This window comes from Macaca mulatta, chromosome 16 (assembly GCF_049350105.2).
Source record: "Macaca mulatta isolate MMU2019108-1 chromosome 16, T2T-MMU8v2.0, whole genome shotgun sequence".
In the NCBI taxonomy this organism is placed as follows: domain Eukaryota; kingdom Metazoa; phylum Chordata; class Mammalia; order Primates; family Cercopithecidae; genus Macaca; species Macaca mulatta.
Genome location: NC_133421.1, coordinates 78,464,413 through 78,488,643, shown reverse-complemented (window position 1 = coordinate 78,488,643; position 24,231 = coordinate 78,464,413). Strand labels below are relative to the sequence as shown.

At 40.0% G+C, this 24,231-nt stretch overlaps 1 long non-coding RNA gene across 2 annotated transcripts; it reads left to right on the top strand.

Annotated features, from left to right (window-relative positions):
- Nucleotides 1-7,902: 7,902 nt before the first annotated feature.
- Nucleotides 7,903-19,809, top strand: LOC144336111 (uncharacterized). 2 transcript variants are annotated; one of them, XR_013407559.1, is made up of 5 exons: nt 7,903-8,106; nt 16,519-16,783; nt 18,504-18,553; nt 18,677-18,875; nt 19,337-19,809. It is a non-coding gene; the product is annotated as an uncharacterized LOC144336111 (long non-coding RNA). The 2 variants fall into 2 exon arrangements; XR_013407558.1 differs by having other exon boundaries at nt 7,903-8,110.
- The last annotated feature ends 4,422 nt before the right edge of the window (nt 19,810-24,231 follow it).

Here is a 24,231-nt window from a genome sequence, read left to right as displayed (position 1 = left end):
CACAAGAAATGATAATTATGTGAGGTAATAAATTTAATTAGCTAGATTTAACTATTCCACAATGTGTGTATACTTCAAAACATCATGTTATACACGATAAATATATACAATTTTATTATGTCAATTTAAAAAATAAATCAATGTGGAAAAAAAGAAATTTATTTGCAGGAAGCATGGGAAGAAATTTGTTAGAGAGTTTTTTCCCACTTTTCCTCCCAGATCCTGTTAGAAAGCAAATCTTGAAGTGATTCTATTTATAACCAGGGTGTCTCTACCAGTTTACTGTGGTTTACTTTTAATTTTTATCTTATCTCCTCCTTGACAGTTTTATAATAGAGATGTGTTTACACTTAATGAAATGTGCGCAATATTTCTAAAACAGAGAACTAGAGGCACACGACAGAGCTGAGCAACACATTCTCAGCAGGACAGTGGCTTCCTGTAGCTTCTGTGAAAAATTATTGCTTCCTCTCAATGCCTTGTTTCTTTTTCTCAAGATGTGAAGCCTTTGTGTTCACAGTAGTCACAAAATCTAATTTGTACCACTCTTTGATCTTTAGATCCAGGATATAATCCCTTGTGTTTTAAATCTGTCACTTTTCACTTGAACCTTGGCTGGGCTTTATTCATGTGAGGTGAAAAATTTTAGATGCAGGTAAAAGCTAAAAATGCATGGGAACTTGGTTTTGCCAAATCCACTGCGTGTTACAATGTCTTATTTAATATTCAATTCAGAGCCAAGTACTAGTTTACAATTTTTTTTTCTGAAACAGCACAGTTTTGCAATTTGCACTGGCTTTAATAGCCTCTTCTCATGCTAATGTTTCTGAGTTACATGATTTTCTAAACACGCAAAGTTTTTACCATTATTGTGACTGCCCATTTATAGGAGCATCCCCATTATATTCCAAAGAATAAATGAAAACCAGCCTGGTTCCCAGAATCTAAACATACTTCATTAACTTAATGTTGGCTATCTAAATGTATTTTATTACTGTGATATCATTCCCAAGCCTCCCTCTAGTCAATCCCTTCTCCCAACACTACAACACCAAAAAGTAGAAGAAATCCTTTGGTCACATTCTTCGTGAATCCTATCCAATACTTTCTTAAGGGCTTTAGACATCTCATAAACTACAGCACATGTCAACCAGCATTAGCAAAGTTTCAGATGCACCTGCGCATTCCCAACATTTGGGCCCCAAGTTCACCAGTCATGTTCGTTCCTCAACGTCCAACATCCATTGTATTCAGTATCTTTCACTGTATAACAAATAATCCTAAAATTAGTGGATTAAAACAACACACATACTTTAGTTAGCAATTCTGTGTGTAAGGTATTTTGAAATGACTTAACTGGGTCCTCTCCTCCATGGTCTTGCAATCCCATGAAGTTAGCTGAGGGGCCTACTGTCTCATCTGAAGGTTTGACTGGGGAAAGGTCTGCCTCTAAATTTACTTCATAGTATTGTCAGAGTTTACTCAGTTCCTCTTGGGCTGTCGGACTGAGGGGCTCAGTTACCAGCTGGCTGTTGTCCAGAAGCTGCCCTCAGTTTTATGCTATGTGGGCCTCTTGAACTTGGCAGCTTGCTTCATCAAAGTGTGCAAGACAACTAGGCAACAGAGCCCACCAGCAAGACAGAGGTAATGGTCTTTTATACTGTAATCAAGGAAATGACATCCCATCATCCCTTCTGTATTTTAATGGTTAGAACCGAGTCACCATGTCCAGCCCACACTTGAGGGAAGCATATTTACAAAGGGCATGAATACAAGAAAATGAGGATCTTTAGTGACCATTTTACAGGACATTCACATTCATACAACAAAATTAGATATTCATGAATCCTGTGTAAGATAAATAAATATGCTTCACATCCATGTATATAATTGTGCCCTAGTCACAAGCAATAAGAGCCCGAAGGAAGAAAGAGGATGTGACATGCCTCCTTAGGTAAGAAAATGCAAATGTTAGTCACATGATAACAGTTGGCTGTGTCCCCACCCAAATCTCATCTTGAATTGTAATAGTACCCATGTATCAAAGTGGGGCATTGGATTTGCCTTGCTATAAAGAAATATCTGAGACTGGGTAACTTATAAAGAAAACGAGTTTAATTGACTCACAGCTCTGCAGGATGTACAGGAAGTATGTGCAGGAAGCATGGCTGGGGAGGCCTCAGGAAACTTACAATCATGGCAGATGGTGAAGAGGAAAGAGGTACGTCTTACATGGCTGAAGCAGGAGGAAGAGAGAGCAGGAGGTCTAATACTTTTAAACAACTAGATCTCATGAGAACTCACTATCATGAGAACAGCAAGGGGGAAATCGGCTCCCATAATCCAATCATCTCCCACCAGGCCCCTCTTCCAACATTGAGGATTATAATTAAAAGATTTCGGGGGGAGGGGCACAAATCCAAACTGTATCACAGCCTTATGTATCTCCCTTTGCTGAGCACTACAGTCCCACTTTACCCACAATACAGACAATGCATGCAGCCACTGGTAGCACCCAAAAGCACAAAATTTTGTATAAAGGGCCTCACACCTCAAATATAGCTATGCAAAGCCTACAGCATCGTTGGCCCCAGTGTAGCACTGTTTCAGATCTCCTGGCTGTATCTGTCTTCTAAAGTTGGTCTACACTTCAATAATGGGAAGTACGTCAGTGCTTGCAGACAAAGGAGTAGTTAAATACTAGAGTTTGAAACCCACAAATAATTACCCTGCAATAATCCAAAATCAGTGTATGAAGTTTCAAACAGTTTTCCACAATTGTAAAAGCAATCTGACTTTCTAATGGCTGAAGAAAATGTAATAGTGTTAAAAAGTTTCTAAAACCACCTGCAACTTACTACAAAGGTCAATATCTATGATTGATATGAAAATACTCAATGTAAACTCATCACAAAACCAATGAAACAAAAATGCAGTATAAACAGGCTTTTTGATTATAAAAAAATTTAAAACCCTGATAAAGTTATGTAAAAAACACATATTTTTAATAAGAACCCAGGTTAGTTCAGCAAACCAAACCATCAGAAGTTTCTGAGTTTTATTTATATTTGTTCTTTCATTGACATTTTTGTTTGTTTTGGCTGCAAGTTCATCTCATCATGGGTTCAAATCTCAACGTAGACAGTTAGACTGAGATTTGAACCCATCCTAGTTTTACTGTACTGTGCAGGGATGTGTGCCCGTGGAGGGTATGTTGAGGTGTTTTTGGTACTCAGATGCTGGAAATGCACAGATGCACTGGAAACTTGACCTGTGTAGCTGACAGGCACTGCCGGTCACAAGCTGTCTAGAGACCTTAAGAAGAAGCATTTTGGGAGGCTGAGGCAGGCAGATCACCTGAGGTCAGGAGTTCGAGACCAGTAGAAACCCCATCTCTACTAAAAATACAAAAGTTAGCCAGGCATGGTGGCAGATACCTGTAATCCCAGATACTCAGAAGACTGAGGCATGAGAATCACTTGAACCTGGGAGGCGGAGGTTGCAGTGAGCTGAGATCACACCATTGTACTCCAGCCTGGGCAATAGAATGATACTCTGTCTCAAAAAAATTAAAAAATAAAAAATAGAAATAAAAAACAAAAGAAGAAGATCTGAGGACTGAATGGGAATCATGAAGAATAACACCAAAACCTTCCTCTCGCTTTTTGTTGTGATGGTGGAAAAAGGTTGAATAAGAAGAGGCTAGAATAAGGCATTGCAATAATGAAACTTGCATGTCCTCAAAGACTGTGGGGAGCACATATTCATGTGCAGAATAATGACCGGATGCTGATAGATGGGAAAAATATAAGCGAAAAAATCATGACTTAAGTTGCAGAGGCAGAAAATTATGAGGAAATTTCAAAAGCTTTTGATGTCTAGAATGGCAGTAATTTTGTTGCCTAGGGGACAGCACGGTATTCCAAAAACATAGTAAATAAAACAGTTAGTCATTGTCCAATATAGGATAGAAAAACAAATCTATGAACATTATCCATTTGTATTTTTGTGAATGCATATTGTAAAATGCAGAGATTAAATTATACTGAAATTATTTACCTCCAATAAAAGTTTAGTAGGACAAATCTCATCTCTAGGAAATAAGAAAATACAGTCAGCCCTCAGAAAAGTTGCAGTGTTATCTCTTGGAAACGCAACTGTGTCCTCTCTGGTCCTTCCCCTGTGTATCTCCAGAGCTTGAAGCCTCCATGGGCTGCTTTAGTGCTAACCAAAATCATCCTTTCCCCAAAATTACCTTTTCTCCTCCTCTTCCTCATCCACTGAACTGAAATCCACTTCTTAGGGTAACATTAAGACATTTTGGGAATGCTTCATATAAAGGAGCTGGGTCAGAGAATAGACTTGGCAAAGAGATCACTTAGGACTAATGAGAGCAGGGAAAGAGGGCTGGGTGCACATGGGTGAAGGGACAGGAATGAATTTGGAGGCAATAATAGTGAAAAAAAAAGGTTGTCTTTCCCCACATGCAGAGAATACAGTACTATAGTAATGTGTTTTTTTTTTATAAGGGACTTGAGCATAACAGATTTTGGTGTCTGCGGGTTGTCCTGAAACCAGTGACCCGCAGATATGGAAGGCTGACTGCATTCCTACTGAAGTTTATGATTCCTAGAGCAGAAAAGAAGACAGCAAGCTTAGAGGGTGAGTTCCTCAAATTTCGGAACAGTGTATTACATTTTTCATCTTATCTCTGGACCCAGAAAAATGACTGGTGAGGGAAGACCTCCCTCATAGTGAAATTCCTTCATTGAAAATTACCTCAAGTCAAGCAAGAGCATCCTTAAAGCTAGGAATGTGGAAATGTGAAAGAAATAAAAGAACTTTTCAATTTTCTATAAGAGTAATCTGAGTAAATGTTAAATTTTGTTTTCTTGTGTTTGGACCTATCAAACCTTCCAAAGTATAGGTACAGAATACGAGTATCATCTGATTTACAGTAAAAGATATTCCCACCACCTACAACTTCTACACACAATAGGATTTTAATTAAATTCTTATACTGGACACTCTTGGTTCATGATGGGAAGATCTAATTAGCCTTAATGCTAGGTATTAGAAGTCAATTAGCTACACCTACAAATAACATTGGTGCAAGAAGTCTCAAGACTTAGAGCCTTATTTTTTTCCTTCTTCTTTACCCAGTAGCTATTCTTACCTAGAAAAAACAAAAAGAATTAAAAAAGGTCCTGACTGTGTGCTGTTATTTACATTTTTAAAAAGGCTTTGCTTGCAACTTTCTTTAGGACATTATGTAATGTCTACAGCTTTCCCAGAAAGGACATTTGAGAGTACTTTGCCAATTTTTCAAAACTGAAAAAGAAGTTAACAACAACAACAAGCCCTCAAAGCTTGAAACCATCAAAATGTCATCTAAAGTCTTTTACAAAAGCTGTTTCCTTCCCAGCTCTGCATTACTTCTCTGGAACTGACAGAAAGAACATGTTTCTACTGTTCCTTTACTTTGCCAAGCTCAATTTTCAAAGGATGCCATCTTTTTGTCTGATTTTTAAAATGCCCATGGACCTCCAATTCCAGAATGCTTCTACAGGCTTGATATTCAGTGGCCCTGCACTACCCATGAGATAATTGCTTTCTACTTCCAGCCACCTGGGTGGCATCAAATGTCTCAGTCTTCTGAGAATCTGACCCAAGTTTCTTGGCAGGCACCAGCTGGAAATGCATTCCAACAGACTGAGCATTGCAAACTCGTAATGCCTGCAGATTGGAAGGCAGCTTTCAAGTGTTAACATTATGTCTTACAAGTACATTTCATCTCTACACTGGGGACAGGTTGCTGTCCTTAAAGTGCTCTTTTCTGCAAAAGGAACCAGAAGTCCACAAACCATGTGCTATCCAGCTTTTCATGCATGTTCAAAATGGCATCAACCCTGTAACTGAATTTAATTCAAATACAAAAATGCTTTAATGTCCCCTATTTACTTGAGAAACTAAATAATTTATCATGCCAAAATTTAAAGTCCTGTCTTATTTCTCCAAGTGCAATGTACCACTTACATCCTCATCAACGAGTGCCAGTTCCAATCATGAAACTATCACTTTGTGTCAGATTAAACCTCCAGATGATAATAACTATAAAACTTGTTATAAGGTAAGGGTAAGGGAAATATTTAAAGGAATGAAGAACAAGCAAAGCAGACAAAAACTAGATGGGACATGACCTTTGAAAGAAGGGACTCAAACGAGGCAAGTGCCATATTTACCTACATTTCCTCCTAAGAGAAATTTCCAATATTTGCCAAGTCTGGGAATAGAACCTAAGAAGAAAATAGCAATGTTACTGAAATTTGGGAGACAGAGGTCCAAGTTCAAGGCTTCAGTAGTGGCTGGAAATTAATTCTGGAGAGGAGGAAACCACAAAATGTTAGCTCCAAAATCTGCACAAAAATGCCAAACAGGAAGACCCAACTGCCAATCCCGAGTGAGGATTCCCTCTGCATGGAATAGCACGGATCACAGCAGTGCCAACCACTAGGAGTAGGAGGCCAAGGCATCTTCTATGGGTTCAGAGCCGGGGGATCCTGTGTCAGGTACAACTGCTGCAGGACCACAAACCACCCTCGGAAGAGCATTCCAGAGGGGAAAAAAATAAGGAGTGATTGTGTATACTGGGGTTCCTCAGGTTCCTAACTAGGCAACTTCCAGGTCTTCCACCCCTGCCAAGCTCAGTATTCCAAAACATGTTGGAAGGGCATGCTTCCCTTTCACAGGAATGAAGTACTGAACATCCAAATGATCCTAGTGAGGCAGACAGCATCTTGCTGACAATGCTGTCTGGTGTCCCTTCTTTAATTCTTTTAGTCTTCCATTCCACTGTTCAAGGGCTCCATTAGTGTGTGGGTGGTATGGAGCATGATAGGTTCAGCCTATGCCATGGGATTGTGCCCATCGTTGTGTGTTGTGCTGTAAAGGAAGTGCCCTGGTCTGATTGGAGTCTGCTAGGGGACTCGAACATATGGTAGAGATCTTTCTCTGAGATGACTGTGGTGGCACCAGCATCCTCGTGCTGTAAGGGGTTCGCAGTTTCATATTAACAGTAAGTGTCAACAGCCATGAAGCACCAGCAGAAACCACAGCTGGGCGTTAAAGGCCCAATATGATCAATCTGCCAAATCCAAGCCAGGTCAGTGCTCCTGCTAATATGTTCTAATTCTCTGTGCATTGGACTGCTTGGGCTCCCTGGCAAGAATTGCAAAACTGATTGCATAGCATCCTTGGCTTCTGTGTCTTTGAAATTCACGTTCCTGGATTTGATTGCTGCACACGAGGCCATCTTCCATGACCACTTTGCTGATGCACCTGAGGACTGAGGGTGGCCATTTCAACTTGCACACAAGCCCCATTGGTTGGGGAATTCCATTTGTGTTCTCATTTGAAAAGCTGGTTGGCATGAGCATCCACATGAGTGACAAAGATTTGTCCATTCTGTGCAACAATTTGTTGCTATAGTCCTTGTCCCCACACAGGGGATTCCTTAAAAGTCCAATCATGGCCAGGCTCAGTGGCTCACGCCTATAGTCCCAGCACTTTGGGAGACTGAGGCGGGAGGATCATGAGGTCAGGAGATCAAGACCATCTTGGCTAACATGGTGAAACCCTGTCTCTACTAAAAATACAAAAAATTAGTCAGGCGTGGTGGCAGGCACCTGTAGTCCCAGCTACTCGGGAGGCTGAGGCAGGAGAATGGCATGAACCCTGGAGGCAGAGCTTGCAGTGAGCCGAGATTGCGTCACTGCACTCCAGCCTGGGCGGCAGAGCGAGACTCCGTCTCAAAAAAAAAAAAAAAAAAAAGTCCAATCATTTAGCTGCCTATCTCCTGATTGATGGCTAGACCACTTGCCACATCTCAAGAATCCCTAAAGATGTAGTGAAGATATTCAGGTGGGGAGGCTTGGCCCACTGGATTAATTCTTCCATTTTTAGTACATTCCACTCATTTTGATTAAGAGGCAGCCATCCACTCGGAGAATAACTCAGAGTGGAGTCTGCAGCCTCTTAGTTTCACAGAAGTTAGACCACACGTTTATCTGGATCCTCTAGGTGTTCACGGAGTTGGTTCTTTCTGAGGTTGGTGAGTGAGAATCTGTTCCATGCCTCTCTGGTGGTTTGCTGGCAGTGTCTGGTGTCCTTGGCTTGTGGAGTTCTGCCTTCATCTTCACATGGCTTTCTTCCTGTATATGTGTCTGTGTTCAAATGTTTCCTTTTATAAGGACCCCAGTCGAACCATATTAGGGGGCTACCCTACTCCAGTATGACCTCATCCCAACTTAACTAATTACATCTGCATCAACCCTGTTTCCAAATAAGGTCAGATTCTGAGGTACTGAGGGTTGGGACTTCAGCATATGAGTTTTGCGGGCTGTACACAGTTCAACCCACAATAGGATCTGTCTTAGTGGGTCCATTTGTCTCTCTCTGCCTCAAAGCAACAGTTCCCAATTTATCTTTTCTCAGTAATGAAGGTGTTATTTTGGTCTCTACTGGCTTCTCTCTTGTTTTGCTTCTAAATTTCTTTCAAAGCCAGTCAGAGAGGAAGTGTGATTTCTAGGGAGGTGGGTGAGGATTTCCCTTTGGAGATCCTAAAAGGGTACACAGAAGAATGTTCTACAGCCACACTTTCAGTATCATGAATAATAAGCTTCAGAAATGGTTGAGCAATTGAGAGTGATTAGGATAGCTCGTGCTCTCTTCTTTAAGCATAAGATCCTCCTGTTAGCCTCTCCTTCATGGTTTTGTCTTATTGCCTCAACTTCTTCTTACTGGTATTGCCTTCTTTCTGTGTGCCTCACATTCAAAACTTTTCTAGAGAGTCATATACTGAGACAGTTTCTCCATATCCAGTATGGAGTTCCCTTGTTCTTCAGAGCTCTGAGGTCAAGCTCCCGTCTAAGGTCGTTGGCCTCTCTTATGTCCAGGTTACAAATGTGTGCCTTTAAGCCATGGTGCTGATGATGAGACAATGAACTGTGGTCAGAATAATAAAGTCACAGAGAAAGCCACAAAGCTTATCCTATACTGGGGGTATTTACTCAAAAGAAGGTGTTAGCATCTCAGATAGGATATTTATGGACTTGCCATTGCAAAGTTACAGCATAGTAGTACATTCACTTAGCAAATGCCATTATGATGTTGAAAATAAGAAACGTATGTTTTCCTGATACTAGTAAACATTATCTGATTCTATGCACTGAAGATCTGGTTTTTAAGACAAATGCATGAAAATTGGAAGTTAATTAAGAAGTATATCCTCTATTTCCCAAAGAATAAATAATTAATTGACATGGATATATTATTTCAACATTTTGTTCAGTAAAAAGAGATACACTGTCAGTTAAATATTAAAAATTATCTCTATACTTTTGTAGTATTTATGACTTCAACACAGTAACGGAATAGGCAAATATAGTCACCAGAGTAAATCTTACCCATTTATGACTATATTTAGGTAAAAATTTTTCTTCATAAACTATCATTTCTTGATTTATTCTGCTACAAATAAATTGGTAAGTCTTTATTTTTATTTATTTATTTTTATTTATTTTGAGACAGGGTCTTACTCTCATCACCCAGGCTGGAGGGCAGTGATGTAATCTTGGTTCACTGCAACCTCCACCCCACCAGGCTCAAGCAATCCTGCCATCTCAACCTCCCAAGTAGCTGGGACCACAGGCACACACCACCATACCCAGCTATTCTTTTGTATTTTTGGTAGAGATGGGCCCTCACCATGATGCCCAGGCTGGTTTTGAACTCCTGAACTCAAGCAATCCACCCTCCTCGACCTCCCAAAGTGCTGGGGTTACCGGAGTGAGCAACCACGCCCAGCCCCAAGTCTTATTTTTTAAAGGCTCCTTAGAAGGAGGTGTTCTAATAACAACTTCCGTGTTTTGTCTACCAGCTAAAACATTTTGTTGCCAAAAGTATTTTTGTAGGGTTCAAACACTGAACTATATTGTAAATTCTCTCATCAATGTCAGTTACAGCCTCCTCCTTTTTTGCTCTTTTCTAGTACAGAAACTAGAAAGCTGCAGATTCTCTTGCAGCCAGAACTGTCCATGGGACTTTGTGCTAACCAAAGAGAAAATCAGAAGTCTGTCATTGCTGCCTCTCTTATTCCTCCTTTTTCCTGCCTGGAATGGTTTAATGATTATGGGTGCAGCACCCATTGTTAAGGACAGAGGAGTAGGGAGAGCAAGGGCTTGCTCCTTGGTGGCATTATTGAGCCCCGGTACAACTAAGGATTGTCTACTTCCAGATTTCCTGTAGTGTGAGACTAACATACGCCTTTCAGTCTAAGCTGCTCTGTCTTGTGCTTGAAGCTGAACATAATACTGTTACACCTTTTTATTACTAGCATTTTGGTCAGTGTCTCAAAATCATCTAATTGACAATAGTGTGTGCCAAGTATCAGGGCAGGATAAATGCTGTAGCATCTAACTGCAAAAATCAATGGCTTAACAAAATTGAGATTGATGTCATGTCACGGTCTTTGCAGGTGTTTGGTGCCCTTCTAAGCAGTGTTTCAGAACTTGGGCTCCTGCCTGACTCGTGGCTCCTCTGAGTGTCCTCTAAAAGCTCTGTACCATATTGAAACTGAGTATTTCAGCTTTGAAATGCATTTTAAAACATTTTTTGCCCTTTCTCCCTTGTCTCAGGGTGTAACCTTGAAGCAAATTGTAAAAAACTTTTTCCCTCTCAGTCTTAAAATATGGCCTTGAAATGTACTTTAGAATACAGTCTCTCCCTCCCTTTTCCCACCACACCATGAACACTTATCTCGCTATATGCTTGTTAAGAAATTCCAGGGGCTAATTTTTTTTAAAAATTTATTTATTATTATTATACTTTAAGTTGTAGGGTACATGTGCATAACGTGCAGGTTTGTTACATATGTATACTTGTGCCATGTTGGTGTGCTGCACCCATCAACTCGTCATTTACATCAGGTATAACTCCCAATGCAATCCCTCCCCCCTCCCCCCTCCCCATGATAGGCCCCGGTGTGTGATGTTCCCCTTCCTGAGTCCAAGTGATCTCATTGTTCAGTTCCCACCTATGAGTGAGAACATGCGGTGTTTGGTTTTCTGTTCTTGTGATAGTTTGCTAAGAATGATGGTTTCCAGCTGCATCCATGTCCCTACAAAGGACACAAACTCATGCTTTTTTATGGCTGCATAGTATTCCATGGTGTATATGTGCCACATTTTCTTAATCCAGTCTGTCACTGATGGACATTTGGGTTGATTCCAAGTCTTTGCTATTGTGAATAGTGCTGCAATAAACATACGTGTACATGTGTCTTTATAGCAGCATAATTCGGTATATACCCAGTAATGGGATGGCTGGGTCATATGGTACATCTAGTTCTAGATCCTTGAGGAATCGCCATACTGTTTTCCATAATGGTTGAACTAGTTTACAATCCCACCAACAGTGTAAAAGTGTTCCTATTTCTCCACATCCTCTCCAGCACCTGTTGTTTCCTGACTTTTTAATGATCGCCATTCTAACTGGTGTGAGATGGTATCTCATTGTGGTTTTGATTTGCATTTCTCTGATGGCCAGTGATGATGAGCATTTTTTCATGTGTCTGTTGGCTGTATGAATGTCTTCTTTTGAGAAATATCTGTTCATATCCTTTGCCCACTTTTTGATGGGGTTGTTTGTTTTTTTCTTGTAAATTTGTTTGAGTTCCTTGTAGGTTCTGGATATTAGCCCTTTGTCAGACGAGTAGATTGCAAAAATTTTCTCCCATTCTGTAGGTTGCCTGTTCACTCTGATGGTAGTTTCTTTTGCTGTGCAGAAGCTCTTTAGTTTAATGAGATCCCATTTGTCAATTTTGGCTTTTGCTGCCATTGCTTTTGGTGTTTTAGACACCTGACTTCAAACTATACTACAAGGCTACAGTAACCAAAACAGCATGGTACTGGTACCAAAACAGAGATATAGACCAATGGAACAGAACAGAGTCCTCAGAAATAATACCACACATCTACAGCCATCTGATCTTTGACAAACCTGAGAGAAACAAGAAATGGGGAAAGGATTCCCTATTTAATAAATGGTGCTGGGAAAATTGGCTAGCCATAAGTAGAAAGCTGAAACTGGATCCTTTCCTTACTCCTTATACGAAAATTAATTCAAGATGGATTAGAGACTTAAATGTTAGACCTAATACCATAAAAATCCTAGAGGAAATCCAGGGGCTAATTTTAAAACAAACTGGGTATGGCGGAATTCCCTTCTCCCCACTTCGGAGTGGATAATCTACAGCCCAGCTGCAACTGAGATAATCTACAGCCCAGCTGCAACACCAGGTTGACAGTAAGTGAAGATAGCCATCAGAGCAAGACATGTGGACCTGCACCCTACATTACTCTTGCATATGTCCCACACCAAACTTCCCCTTTTTGTTGTTGTTGGTTTGTTTTGGAGTCTTGTTTTTTGCTTTTGTTTTTGTTTATTGAGACAGTATCTTGCTCTGTTACCCAGGCTGGAGTGCAATGGTGTGATCTCAGCTCACTACAAACCCCCGCCTCCTGGGGCTCAAGCAATTCTCCTGCCTCAGCCTCCCGAATAGCTGGGGCTATAGATGTACACCACCACACCCAGCTGATTCTTGTATTTTTAGTAGAGACAGAGTTTTGCCATGTTGGCCAGGCTGGTCTCAAACTCCTGACCTCAAGTGATCCACCCACCGGCCTCCCAGAGTGTCGGGATTACAGGCGTGAGCCACTGCACCTGACCTGGACTTCCCCTTTCTAAACCTGCCCTCAGCCCAGAATCTGAGATGGTTCATTTGAGGCTTAAGCCTGGGACATTCTCCCATGTGTTAGCATTGGAATAAGCTGCTTTCCTTTGACCACACCTCGCTTCTCATGCTTTGACTTCCCAGTGGGGAGCCTAACTTGAGTCGGTTACAATATTAGGAACAGGTGATGGAGAAACTATAGAGATTCTTCAGGGATGATTTAGGGGCCAGAACCAGAAACTGTGTATGTCGCATTCTTCTGTATTCCATTAGCCAGACCCCAATCCCACGACACATCTAACTAACTACAAGGGAGAGTGGAAAAATGTAGTTTAGCTGCATATCCAGGAGAGCAATGAAGTGGATCTCATGACCACAAGGCATCTAGATTACAGTTTCATAAAATTCTAGGTCAGGAATTGGCAAACTATATGGGCTATGGCCCATCAACTGGTTTTTATAAATAAAGTTTTATTGGAGCATGGCCACACTTATTAACGTCTATGGCTGTTTTCAAACTACAATAGCACAGTTAAGTATCTGTACCAGAGACAATATTGCCCACAAAGCCTAAAATAGTCACTATCTTGGTCCTTGGTAGAACAAGTTTGCTAACTCCTATTATAGAGTAGTAAGTAACTTTAAGAAATTTTTTTACTCCTTTTGTTTCTGGCAACACTACTATGGAAAAAAAATTGTTTGCTAAAATTATGTCTCCATAGAAATAAAGTATTTTGTCCTTGAAAATATTCAAGGCTTTTTCAAATATTCATGTAAACATTTTTATACATTCCACCCTTTCAGTTTTGACAACAATATATAATTGCTTACCTTTAACAGAAAACAGAACAAAATATCAAATAATGATTTCATCAGTATGTATTATACAAACATTTCTCTTTTTTGCAAACTCCCCTTTTCTTTCTTTTTTTTCCAATTAAGTGATTTACTATCAATATTAAATCTCCAGATTATTCAGTACTTTTACATATGTTTTCTACGTAATATTCACCATTCTACTGCTACCTTCTTTTCTCTCTTTTATTTCTTAGTTTTATACATCCTTTATTGGAGCTATGACTTCTAATTAACTTATTTTCCAAGCATTTAGCCAACTATTTTCCAAACTATTTTGCAATTTTAATCTCTTGGGCAAGTGATTTTTCTGATTTCTCCAACTTTTCTTTTGCTCTTGACCAAGTGTAATGTATTGAACTGAATTGTATTTTCCTATTTTTTCTCTTCCCTCACACATGGTTACAAAATTGTTAGCTGTATCATTCTCTCTGGGAGGTCTGCTACTCAGTCTTCTTGGAAGAATGTTAGCAAAGAAGTGGGAGATGAGGAAATGATGGAAATGAAAACAAGATTAACTATGATAAACTTGACTGTTAAAGGAAGAAGCGTGATAGCATAATCATTGCAAGATGCAGGAAAAATCTCATAAAATGTTGTTGCTTATGTTGTTGTTATCATTGTCGTTCTTGTTCTTGTCCCCTGGGAGTTTGCATGGCTAGCTGGTGACTTCATGATCTCCTTCACTCACTTATATCAACAACATACTTCACCACCACTGATCAAAACACGTTTTCTTATCATAATGGCCAAGCGATCCCAACACAACATTATACATATATAAAATATTATCTATAAAATGTTATGTATAAAATGGTATTAGCAAAAGAACATGCTCATTACAGAATACAACAGCTTCTTATAGAAGTTATCATATTACTACATCAATAATCTATTTTGTTTCACACACATATATATTAAATGATATTAGCAAAAGAACACTCTCATTACAGAATATGACAGCCTCTTACAGAAATGTTATGAACAAATGATGCAAAAGAAGCCACAGAATTTTATTTATTTCTTTTATTTTTCATTTATTGATTGATTGATTTATTTTTGAGATGGAGTCTCGCTCTGTTGCCCATGCTGGAGTTCAGTGGCGCAATCTCAGCTCACTGCAACCTCTGCCTCCCGGGTTCAAGTGATTCTCCTGCCTCAGCCTCCTGAGTAGCTGGGATTACAGGCAATCACCACCACACCTAGATAATTTTTTTTTTTTTTTTTGAAACGGAGTCTAGCTCTGTCGCCCAGGCTGGAGTGCAGTGGCCGGATCTCAGCTCACTGCAAGCTCCGCCTCCCAGGTTCACGCCATTCTCCTGCCTCAGCCTCCCAAGTAGCTGGGACTACAGGCGCCCGCCACCTCGCCCGCCTCGGCCTCCCAAAGTGCTGGGATTACAGGCTTGATAATTTTTTTTGTATTTTTAGTAGAGATGGGGTTTTGCCTGTTGGTCAGGCTGGTCTCAAACTCCTGACCTCTTGATCCACCCACCGTAGCCTCCCAAAGTACTGGAATTACAGGCGTGAGCCACCACACCCAGCCAAGAAAGCACAGAATTTTTAAAGATTTCCGTGGAAAACAGAGATTACAAAACCACCTAAATACGGACCTAATGACAACATCTAGCAAATTCAGTATATCTTATTCTAGCAACTGAAGTGAAAGGTGGGAAAGGCCTTGGATAAAGGAAAAATCATGCGACAAAGTTCCAGAAAAAAATGCAAAAGATTTTAAAGTGGGGAAAAACGTAAAAGATGGCTGGGTGTCCTGTTTACTGCACCCTTCTGGATTATCTTTGCCTTTCATCATCTTGGAGTTTTTATCACTTTAATATCCTTATATGTGAAATAAAAGTGCTTACCTCATTGGGTTTTAGTGATAACTGAATGAGACATCTTTGTACATACTTAGCACTCCATAATAAGCATTCAGTAAATACTAACGTAACAATACTACTAAAAGACCTCTACACTCCAGCCTCAGTGACAGAGTGAGACTCTATCTCTAAAATAAAAATAAAAATAAATTTAAAAATTTTTAAAAACAGAGGACAGTTAATCTAGTTCATCTAGAGGCAGTCTGAGCCTGTGATCTGGCAGCCAATAGAAATTATTTCTGAGGCAGACTCTGTCACCTGCCAGCTGGGGGATATTGAATGCAATGATGTATTAATCATGTCTTTTTTTCTGATGCTTTGACATCTGGACCTTTGCTGACCTTGTAAGGATTGCCCCTCCTGGGTAAGCCAAATCCTAGAGATAGTGAAGCATTGGTCAACTGGTACACCTTTCAAATACAAATCAACCAATTTAGACCTACACCCAACCACCTCTTTTATGGAGCTCTCACACTTCAGGTCACAGTCCACCTGCCCTAATCACTCCAGAACCAAGTGCCAGGCCACTGGGGACAACCACCATGCCCTGGAGATGGCTAAAATGATTCAAAATGGCTGACTCGAAGCCTGCTGTTTCCTGTTTCTTCCCACAGAGACCACAGTAAAGGCTCTTGGCCATGTTTCCCCTACCTCTTCTGGGCTCTGACCCTGGTTGCTCTTCATGTGGCCTCCCCAAGGCGTAGTATGACCTAGTCTGTTGGAATCTGTGAGAATTAAAAACTATCCTATCTTTTCAATGGTAATTGATTCCTGATCTGTTGAGCTCACTATACCTAAGTAATAATAAAACTTGTATTTTAAAGCAAATGGGTTGAATTGTGGTCTCCCCCAAAAATATGTTCAAGCGCTTACCCCTGGTACCTGAGAATGTGACCTTATTTGAAAATAGAGTATTTGCAGATGTAATGAAATTAAGATGCGGTTATACTGCGTTGGTATGGACCCTAAATTCAATGACTCCTGTCTTTACAAAAGGAGGAGGGGGACACAGGGACGCACAGAGGGAAGAAGGCCATGTGAAGACTGAGCCCAAGATTGGGGTGATGCTGCTATAAGCTGAGGAATATCAAGGATTGCTGGGAGCCCCCGGAAGCTGGAAGGAGCAAGGATTTTTCCTAAGAGACTTCAAAGGGAACACGGCTCTGCTGATGCCTTGATTTCAGACGTCTACCCTCCAGAAAGTACAGCCACCCAGTCTGTGATACTTTGGTGTGTCAGCCCTGGGAAACTCAGCGATTGGGTAAGTTATTTCACCCATTTGCAAAAAAGAGCATGATTAAATGCTTTTGTTGAAAAGATTGCTGTGAGAATTATGTGAGACGAGGCCTGTGGAGAACAAAACCTTTTAAACATGAAATAACCATCAGTCAGTTTTTTTCTTACCATCTTATTGTAAGAAGTAACATGTCATTTTTCCTTCCTAGGTTGACTGGGCACACAACAGAGGGATTTTAATAAAGGATTAGGGGAAGGGAAACAGACACACACACACACGGATACAGTAATAGCTAATGCTTGTTAGAGGCTTTTTATTTTGTTTTATTTTATTTATATTTTGGGGCAGTGTCTCACTCTGTCACTAGGCTGGAGTGCCGTGGCACGATCTAGGCTCACTGCAACCTCCGCCTCCCAGGTTCAAGTGATTCTCCTGCCTCAGCCTCTCGAGTTGCTGTGACTATGGGCACAAGCCACCACGCCCAGCTCACTTTTTTGTATTTTTAGTAGAGACAGGATTTCACCATGTTGGCCAGGCTGGTCTGAAACTCCTGAGCTTAAATGATCTGCCCACCTTTGCCTCCAAAGGTGCTGGGATTACAGGCATGAGCCACCGCACCCAGCCACTTGCTAGAGAATTCTAATGAGTCGGGCCTTGTGCTAAGCAATTTATACTTGCCAACTTATTTTATCTCCATTAATAACCATATGAAGAAAAAAGACATCTATTGAGGTTTAGAGAGGTTAAGTGGAGCCTGGAATCAAATCCAAGCACTTTTCCTGCAGAGCCCTGGTCATTAAGTGCTGTGCTATAAAACAGATGTTGAATGCTACTATCTAAGTTCAGGGCAGCCAGGGAATAGCATGAAATCACTGAACTCTTAGAGTTAGCACTGAGATGATGGAAATGCCAAAATATGGATCATACCTGGGAAGAGAAAATGAAGGAACTCTGGAAACGATCTTGGACGTGTAAAATCTACTCAGATGGAGAAAGTCATGTGAGCTGCTTTAGAAGGTGGTTGTAGGAGCCTGGCTCTGCATTTCCGACCACTTGATATATTTAGTTAGGAAGAGGAGATACAGTCAGGCATAAGTTTTTCCACTGAAAAATCATCAGAAATTGCTACAAAGTTGCCTTTTTCTATGAGATCTGTTGTTTTGTCTTGTAAGGAATCTTTCCACTCACAGTAAAGAATTTAAAACGGAATTGGAAGTTAGTTCATCAACCCTCTTTCTTAGAACGTCTCTCTCCTTCATTGTAATTTCACCTCAAGAGTTGAATTGAGCATCTCCATGTGCAAAGGGCATTAAAGGGAACGTCAGACTGACACCAAAATCCTGTTCTCAGGTTACTTCTGGCTTTGCCTTATGGCCCAGTCAAATAGAAAGTATACATGCAAACTGAGGGAAAATTATAGTTACTTGTGTTAAAAGATAACTTCACAAGGAGTTTATAATTATGACCCTTATATAGATATAAAATAACAGAATATCAAAAAATTATTTCAATCATTAATTTGTAAGGGAACTAGTAAGAGATTACAACCAATTCAAGAGAGAACTCAAGAGACTATACATACATAGGTAGATGAGGAAAACTGAAATGACTGTACAAAAGGACATGAGAAGGATAATAGTCATTTGCATTGGATAATAGTTATTTGCATTCCCCTGATACAACTCATTTTCATTTCTTTGGAATCATTTGCCTTTTTTAAAAATCCATTTTCTTCAATTTACAGAGATATTAAGGAAGAGAGCAGTTAAATAACTTGCCAAAAATTCTCAACAGGTGAGTACCAAGAGCTGAGATGAGAAATCAGTTTAGAAATCAATCTAGCTTCCCCCAGGAATAAGTCTCACAGCTCCCTTGTATCAACTTCTTTTTTTCTTTTCTTTTTTTTTTTTTTGGTAGGAACAAGGTCTTGCTATGTTGCCCAGCCTGGTCTCAAATTCCTGGGCTCAAGCAATCCTCCCCAATCCTCCCACCATAGCCTCCCAAAGCCCTGGGATTATAGATGTAAGCTGCAACAACTTCTTGAAAGGCAATTCTACACAGTGTTTAAGAGCATGCAGGAGCCCTGGGTTCAAATCTCCATTCCAGCTCTCTCCAGGTGTGTAAAACATGAATAATAGTGGAACCTGCACACAGCATTTTGTGAGGATTAAATAGATTAATATATAATTTCTTAGAACAGTACCGGACACATAGTTAGTTCTCAATAGGTTGTGATTATCATACTAAGAGCAAAAAATAAAATGAAAAAATCTGCGTGCACCTGGGGTTTCCATTGGTTGCAAACTTTGTAAACAATCAGAGAGTAATTTAGGCTTTGTAGGCTACAGATGGCCTAATGTTGCATATTCTTTCACCTTTTTTTTACAACCCTATAAAAATATAAAAACCACTCTTAGCTCATGGGCCATATGCAAACCGGCCACAGGCTGAGACATCTCCTTTATTACGATATTTACCAGAAAGAAGCTAGCTATTGTAATAACCAAACTGGTTAAAATCTACTGGTAACATGTATGATCTTTCTGCATACTCAGTACCCAACCTTGTCATTGTCAGGCCTCTGAGCCCAAGCTAAGCCATCATATCCCCTGTGACCTGCACGTATACATCCAGATGGCCTGAAGCAACTGAAGATCCACAAAAGAAGTGAAAATAGCCAATTCCTGCCTCAATTGATGACATTCCACCATTGGGATTTGTTCCTGCCCCGCCCTAACTGATCAATTAACTTTGTGACAATACACCCTCCCCACCCTTGAGAAGGTACTTTGTAATATCCTCCTCTGCCCTTAAGAAGGTACTTTGTAATATTCTCCCCACCCTTGAGAACGTACTTTGTAAGAACTCCCACCTTGCCCCCCAAAAATTGCTCCTAACTCCACCGCCTATCCCAAGCCTATAAGAACTAATGATAATCCCACCACCCTTTGCAGACTCTCTTTTCGGACTCTGCCCGCCTGCACCCAGGTGATTAAAAAGCTTTATTGCTCACACAAAGCGTGTTTGGTGGTCTCTTCACATGGACGCATGTGACAGTTATCTCACTGGCAATTATAGTGAATCAAACCATATAAAATTGCTATTTCTGTAGGTCAAGGGTTAATTTTTGGAAATTTTGTGTGGCTCAACCTGACCGTAAAGGCACGTGAGCCAAGACCTGGATCACTCCTTGTCTTACTTTCCCTTTCTGTTTGCATCTATAAGTTGTTTTGATAGGAAAGTAAAGCCCATCAAACCTAATGTTTTGCATAATGGAAAACAAAATATGTGAAAAGAGTTTAGGGGGAGGGGAAGATTGTTTTGCTGTTTTGTTTTGTGACTTTTCAGCCAATTATCTTCACTTCCTCTTCCTTGATCTCTAGCTTCTTCCCTGGTTACTTCTTTTCCTGCCTTCAGATTTACCAGCTCTTTACCTATTTCATTCATCTTCTTTCTAGCTTGTTTGTGTTTGTTTTTTCCTACCCTTAGGGGATTATACAGACTTTCAAGCCACATGGTGGTAAGAATAATGGATTGTTCTGTGTTTTAAAAAATTCGGAATGAGAGAAAGTAGGGCTGTGTTCTGGAAGCAATGAGAGTTGGGGCCTTGGAGGACTTTCTATGCCCAAGCCTCACAAAGAGAACATCTGGTACATGCAGCTGGGAAAAGATCTAGTTTTTAAAAAGAGACAAAGCCCTATTATATAAAGGGAAAACCGTATCTATTTTGTTGTTATTTCAAAGTTACAAGTGCTCCCTCTTCCGTCAACCTTTAGAATTTGTGTTCTCTTGGGTCACTCTGCATATCCAAGAAAAAAATGGATAAATAAAAATAATGAAGCAGAATAAAGTTCTTTGCTCATGGAAACTTGAATGTTGTAAGCAGTGGAAGAATTCAGGGACACTACATGAGGAGTTGTCCGTCTGTATTAAATACAATGTCCCTGCCAGGCCTGTAATCCCAGCACTTTGGGAGGCTGAGGTGGGCGGATCACCTGAGGTCAGGAGTTCAAGACAAGCTGGACCAACATGACGAAACCCCATCTTTACTAAAAATACAAAAATTAGCCTGGCGTGGTGGCGCACGCCTGTAATCCTAGCTACTGGAGAGGCTGAGGCAGGAGAATCGTTTGAACCCAGGAGGCAGAGGTTGCAGTGAGCCAAGATCACACCGCTGCCATCCAGCCTGGGTGACAGAGCGAGACTCTGTCTCAAAAGTTAATTAATTAATTAATAATTAATAAATGCAGTGTCCCCTGGTGCTGTGGCATGTGCTATTTGGTTGGTCAGCCACTTCAATGAAACATGCACCAGTTTCCTGGAGGTTAGTTGCTAATTCTAAAAGGCTTCAAATAATTCACTGTGTATTGAGTCATGGCTTGACGATGACCTTGCTTACAAAGCTCTGAAGCTTCTCATTCACACAGCCCAGTTCCTGCCCATTTGCTCCTTGACCCTGACCGAAATCCACCAGAAGGCAAGTGACTTACAATGGGATTATTCACATTTCTGATTGTTGTTGCATTATTCACTACAAAATTTAAAAAAAAATCAAGGAGCAATTACTTCCAAGATTTTTTCCAAACACATCACTGGGTGGGGGGGCCTTCATTTTGGGGCAAGGCACTGGAAACTTCCAACATTAGGATCTCATCCATGAATCAGATAACCAACCTATCGATGGTGGCCTAGGCTCCAACCTTCTGGTCAATCTCAGCAACTTGGAAGCAAGAAACCAAAAATTATTACATTGGTTGATACTTCTTTTACAAAAGGGATGCTGTGTTCTCTTTTGCAGCCAAAATCCATAATGATCCACATCGTACTCAGGAATCATTCAGAAGAGATTTCTATCTGAAGGGAGAAAGAAGCTCTGGGGCATGAATATACGTTGTCTTGTAAAAAAAAAAATAAATAAATCAGTAATTCATGTGTGTACATTTTATACTCAATGGAAAAATTATTTTATTTTAAAAAGCACTCAATATTTTATATGACATTGTGAAAAGGCAGTGTGGAATTACTCATTTGCTTCCTTTTTTAAAGTTTTAGATAAAAAATAAACATTTAATCCCATCACTTGTTCTTAAATGTAATATTATTTTGTTGTCCTTTACACTCCAATTGTCACGGGTATGAGAGAAGCCACGATTGCTAAAATGAAACTTTACTTCTAGAAACAACCCCAGAATTAAATGTTTCTCCACTTGGCATGGGATTTGAAGATTGACTTTGAATGTCACCTTGGAATCTAGCATTAGCCAGTTTCTGCAGTAAAGAACAAGGGAAGGCTCAGAGGAAGTTGTAGGAAACCTCAGTGTGTCTGAGACTACCTGTAGCAGAGCCCATAACAAGGTCCCACCCCTGGGGACCTGGAGAGGTCACCTGATGATTATGGTTTTGGTGAATAGTGATAAAGATGCCAAAAAGAGTTTTACCAGCAAGCATGACTAGCTAGCAATAGGATTAGACCTATGGTAACTTTGTAACTTTGGTCTGATGTCATAGTTTTGTGTGTGTGTGTGTGTGTGTGTGTGTTTTTGGTGTGACTGGAGTTAGTAGAATCTGAGAAAAGTAGAAAGATGAAATAAAACAAAACAAATAGTCCAAGGTTACACTGTAAAAATGAACTCCAAACCTGAGAATCAGTAAGCAGAAAAAATAGCAATGCGTATAGTGTCAATTTCTTTTTGTCAGCTCCAGTTTATGAGAAGAAAATGATGGCAAAGAGTATGGCTAAAATTTTGGTCTTCTTTCAAGATTTGTTATGTAGATAAATGTGTCTAGTAGTTTAAACCACAAAATAAAAGGGAAACTTAATCCTCAAAGCCTTCCATTTACAAATGAAAGCCTTCTCTTTACAGGGCTTACAGCAATAACAATACAAAATTAGCCACTTACAGTTATTTATAACAACATGGAATATGGGGAAACAATTTTTGCTTGATTCTTATTCCTGTTTATACTGATAATCCCAACTGCCATATATTCGAATTCCAGATAGTTGAGACACTAGAGGTTTCATAGAGTCTCTTTCTCTCTTTTACTTTTTCTTAATCCAGTACTTTTTAACTCTTTCTCCTTGTAGTTCTGTGTGAAATATAAAACAATTTTTGAAAATGATGAGAAACCCTGCATAGTTAGATTTCATTATTTGTTCTCTCGCTTCTTTTGCCCTCATTGTATAACAATTGCAGATCCCTTTTTTTCCTGAAATCATTATGTTTTCCCCTACTCCCTTACTTTACTCAATAAACTTGGAGTGATATTAACATCTTGTTTTGAAATGAGGGAGAAAGAATACAAATAAAAATGTCAAGGGCTTTTGGCTTTCTTAATGCCTTGTAGAGCATTTAGTGTTGTTCAATGTCTCATTTGATTCTCAAAAATGTCAATCCAGTATAACAAATGAGATGCCTTACTCATAATGTAAGGACTAGCTCAAGAAACTGTCCAGCAACTGAAGTGAGTGCATTGGCTATGCACCTGATTACCAGGATCTTTGTGCTGAGCTTGGAATTCAGTGTTTTGCACATTTCTTCTAACCTGGACATCTTACATGAACGTGACTTTTAGTTCAGATTTAGGGAGGACATGTGCAGTTTTCTTACTTCGATATATTGTGTAATGCTGAAGTTTGGGATATGATTGATCTCGTCATGCAGGTGGTGAGCATAGTACCCAATAGTTAGGTTTTCAGCCCTTTCCCCTTACTCCCTCTCCACCTTTAGAGTCTCCAGTATCTATCATTCCCATCTTTGCATCCATGTGTGCATCCAATGTTTAGCTCCCACTTATAAGTGAGAACATGCAGCATTTGTTTTCTGTTCCTGCATTAGTTTGCTTAAGATAGTGGCCTCTGGATGCATCCATGGTGCTGCAAAGGACATGATTCCATTCTTTTTATGGCTGCATAGTATTCCATGGTGTACATATACTGCATTTTCTTTATCCAGTCTACCGTGGATGGGCACCTAGCTTGATTCCATGTCTTTGCAGTTGTGAATAGTGTTGTGATGAATGTACAAGTGCGTGAGTCTTTTTGGCAGAAGTATTTATTTTCCTTTGGGTATGTACCCAGTAATGGGATCACTGGGTTGAATGGTATTAATAGTTCTGTTTTTAAGCTCTTTAGATGCTGATTTCTTGCAGCTGTTAATATATTTTTAGACTTTTGAAAACAATAGCCAAAGAGTACTTCCTCTTATCTCTTAATGACCATTGCAGTTTAGAGTCCAGTGGTCCACATGTTAATGTTACATAAGCTGATGGCTCTGGCCCATTTTGAGCTGTTGAGATGTCAGATAGGAGTAATATAACTATCTCTGCCAGAGGTCACTCTAGGATACCTGGCAGATTTAGTGATCAACCGTGCAGGGTGGTCCAAGACTGAAGAGGTTCCCAGGACAAAGGACTTTAACTTTTAAAACTAAAATGTTCCAGGCAAACCAGACAAGTCCGTCCTGACTCAA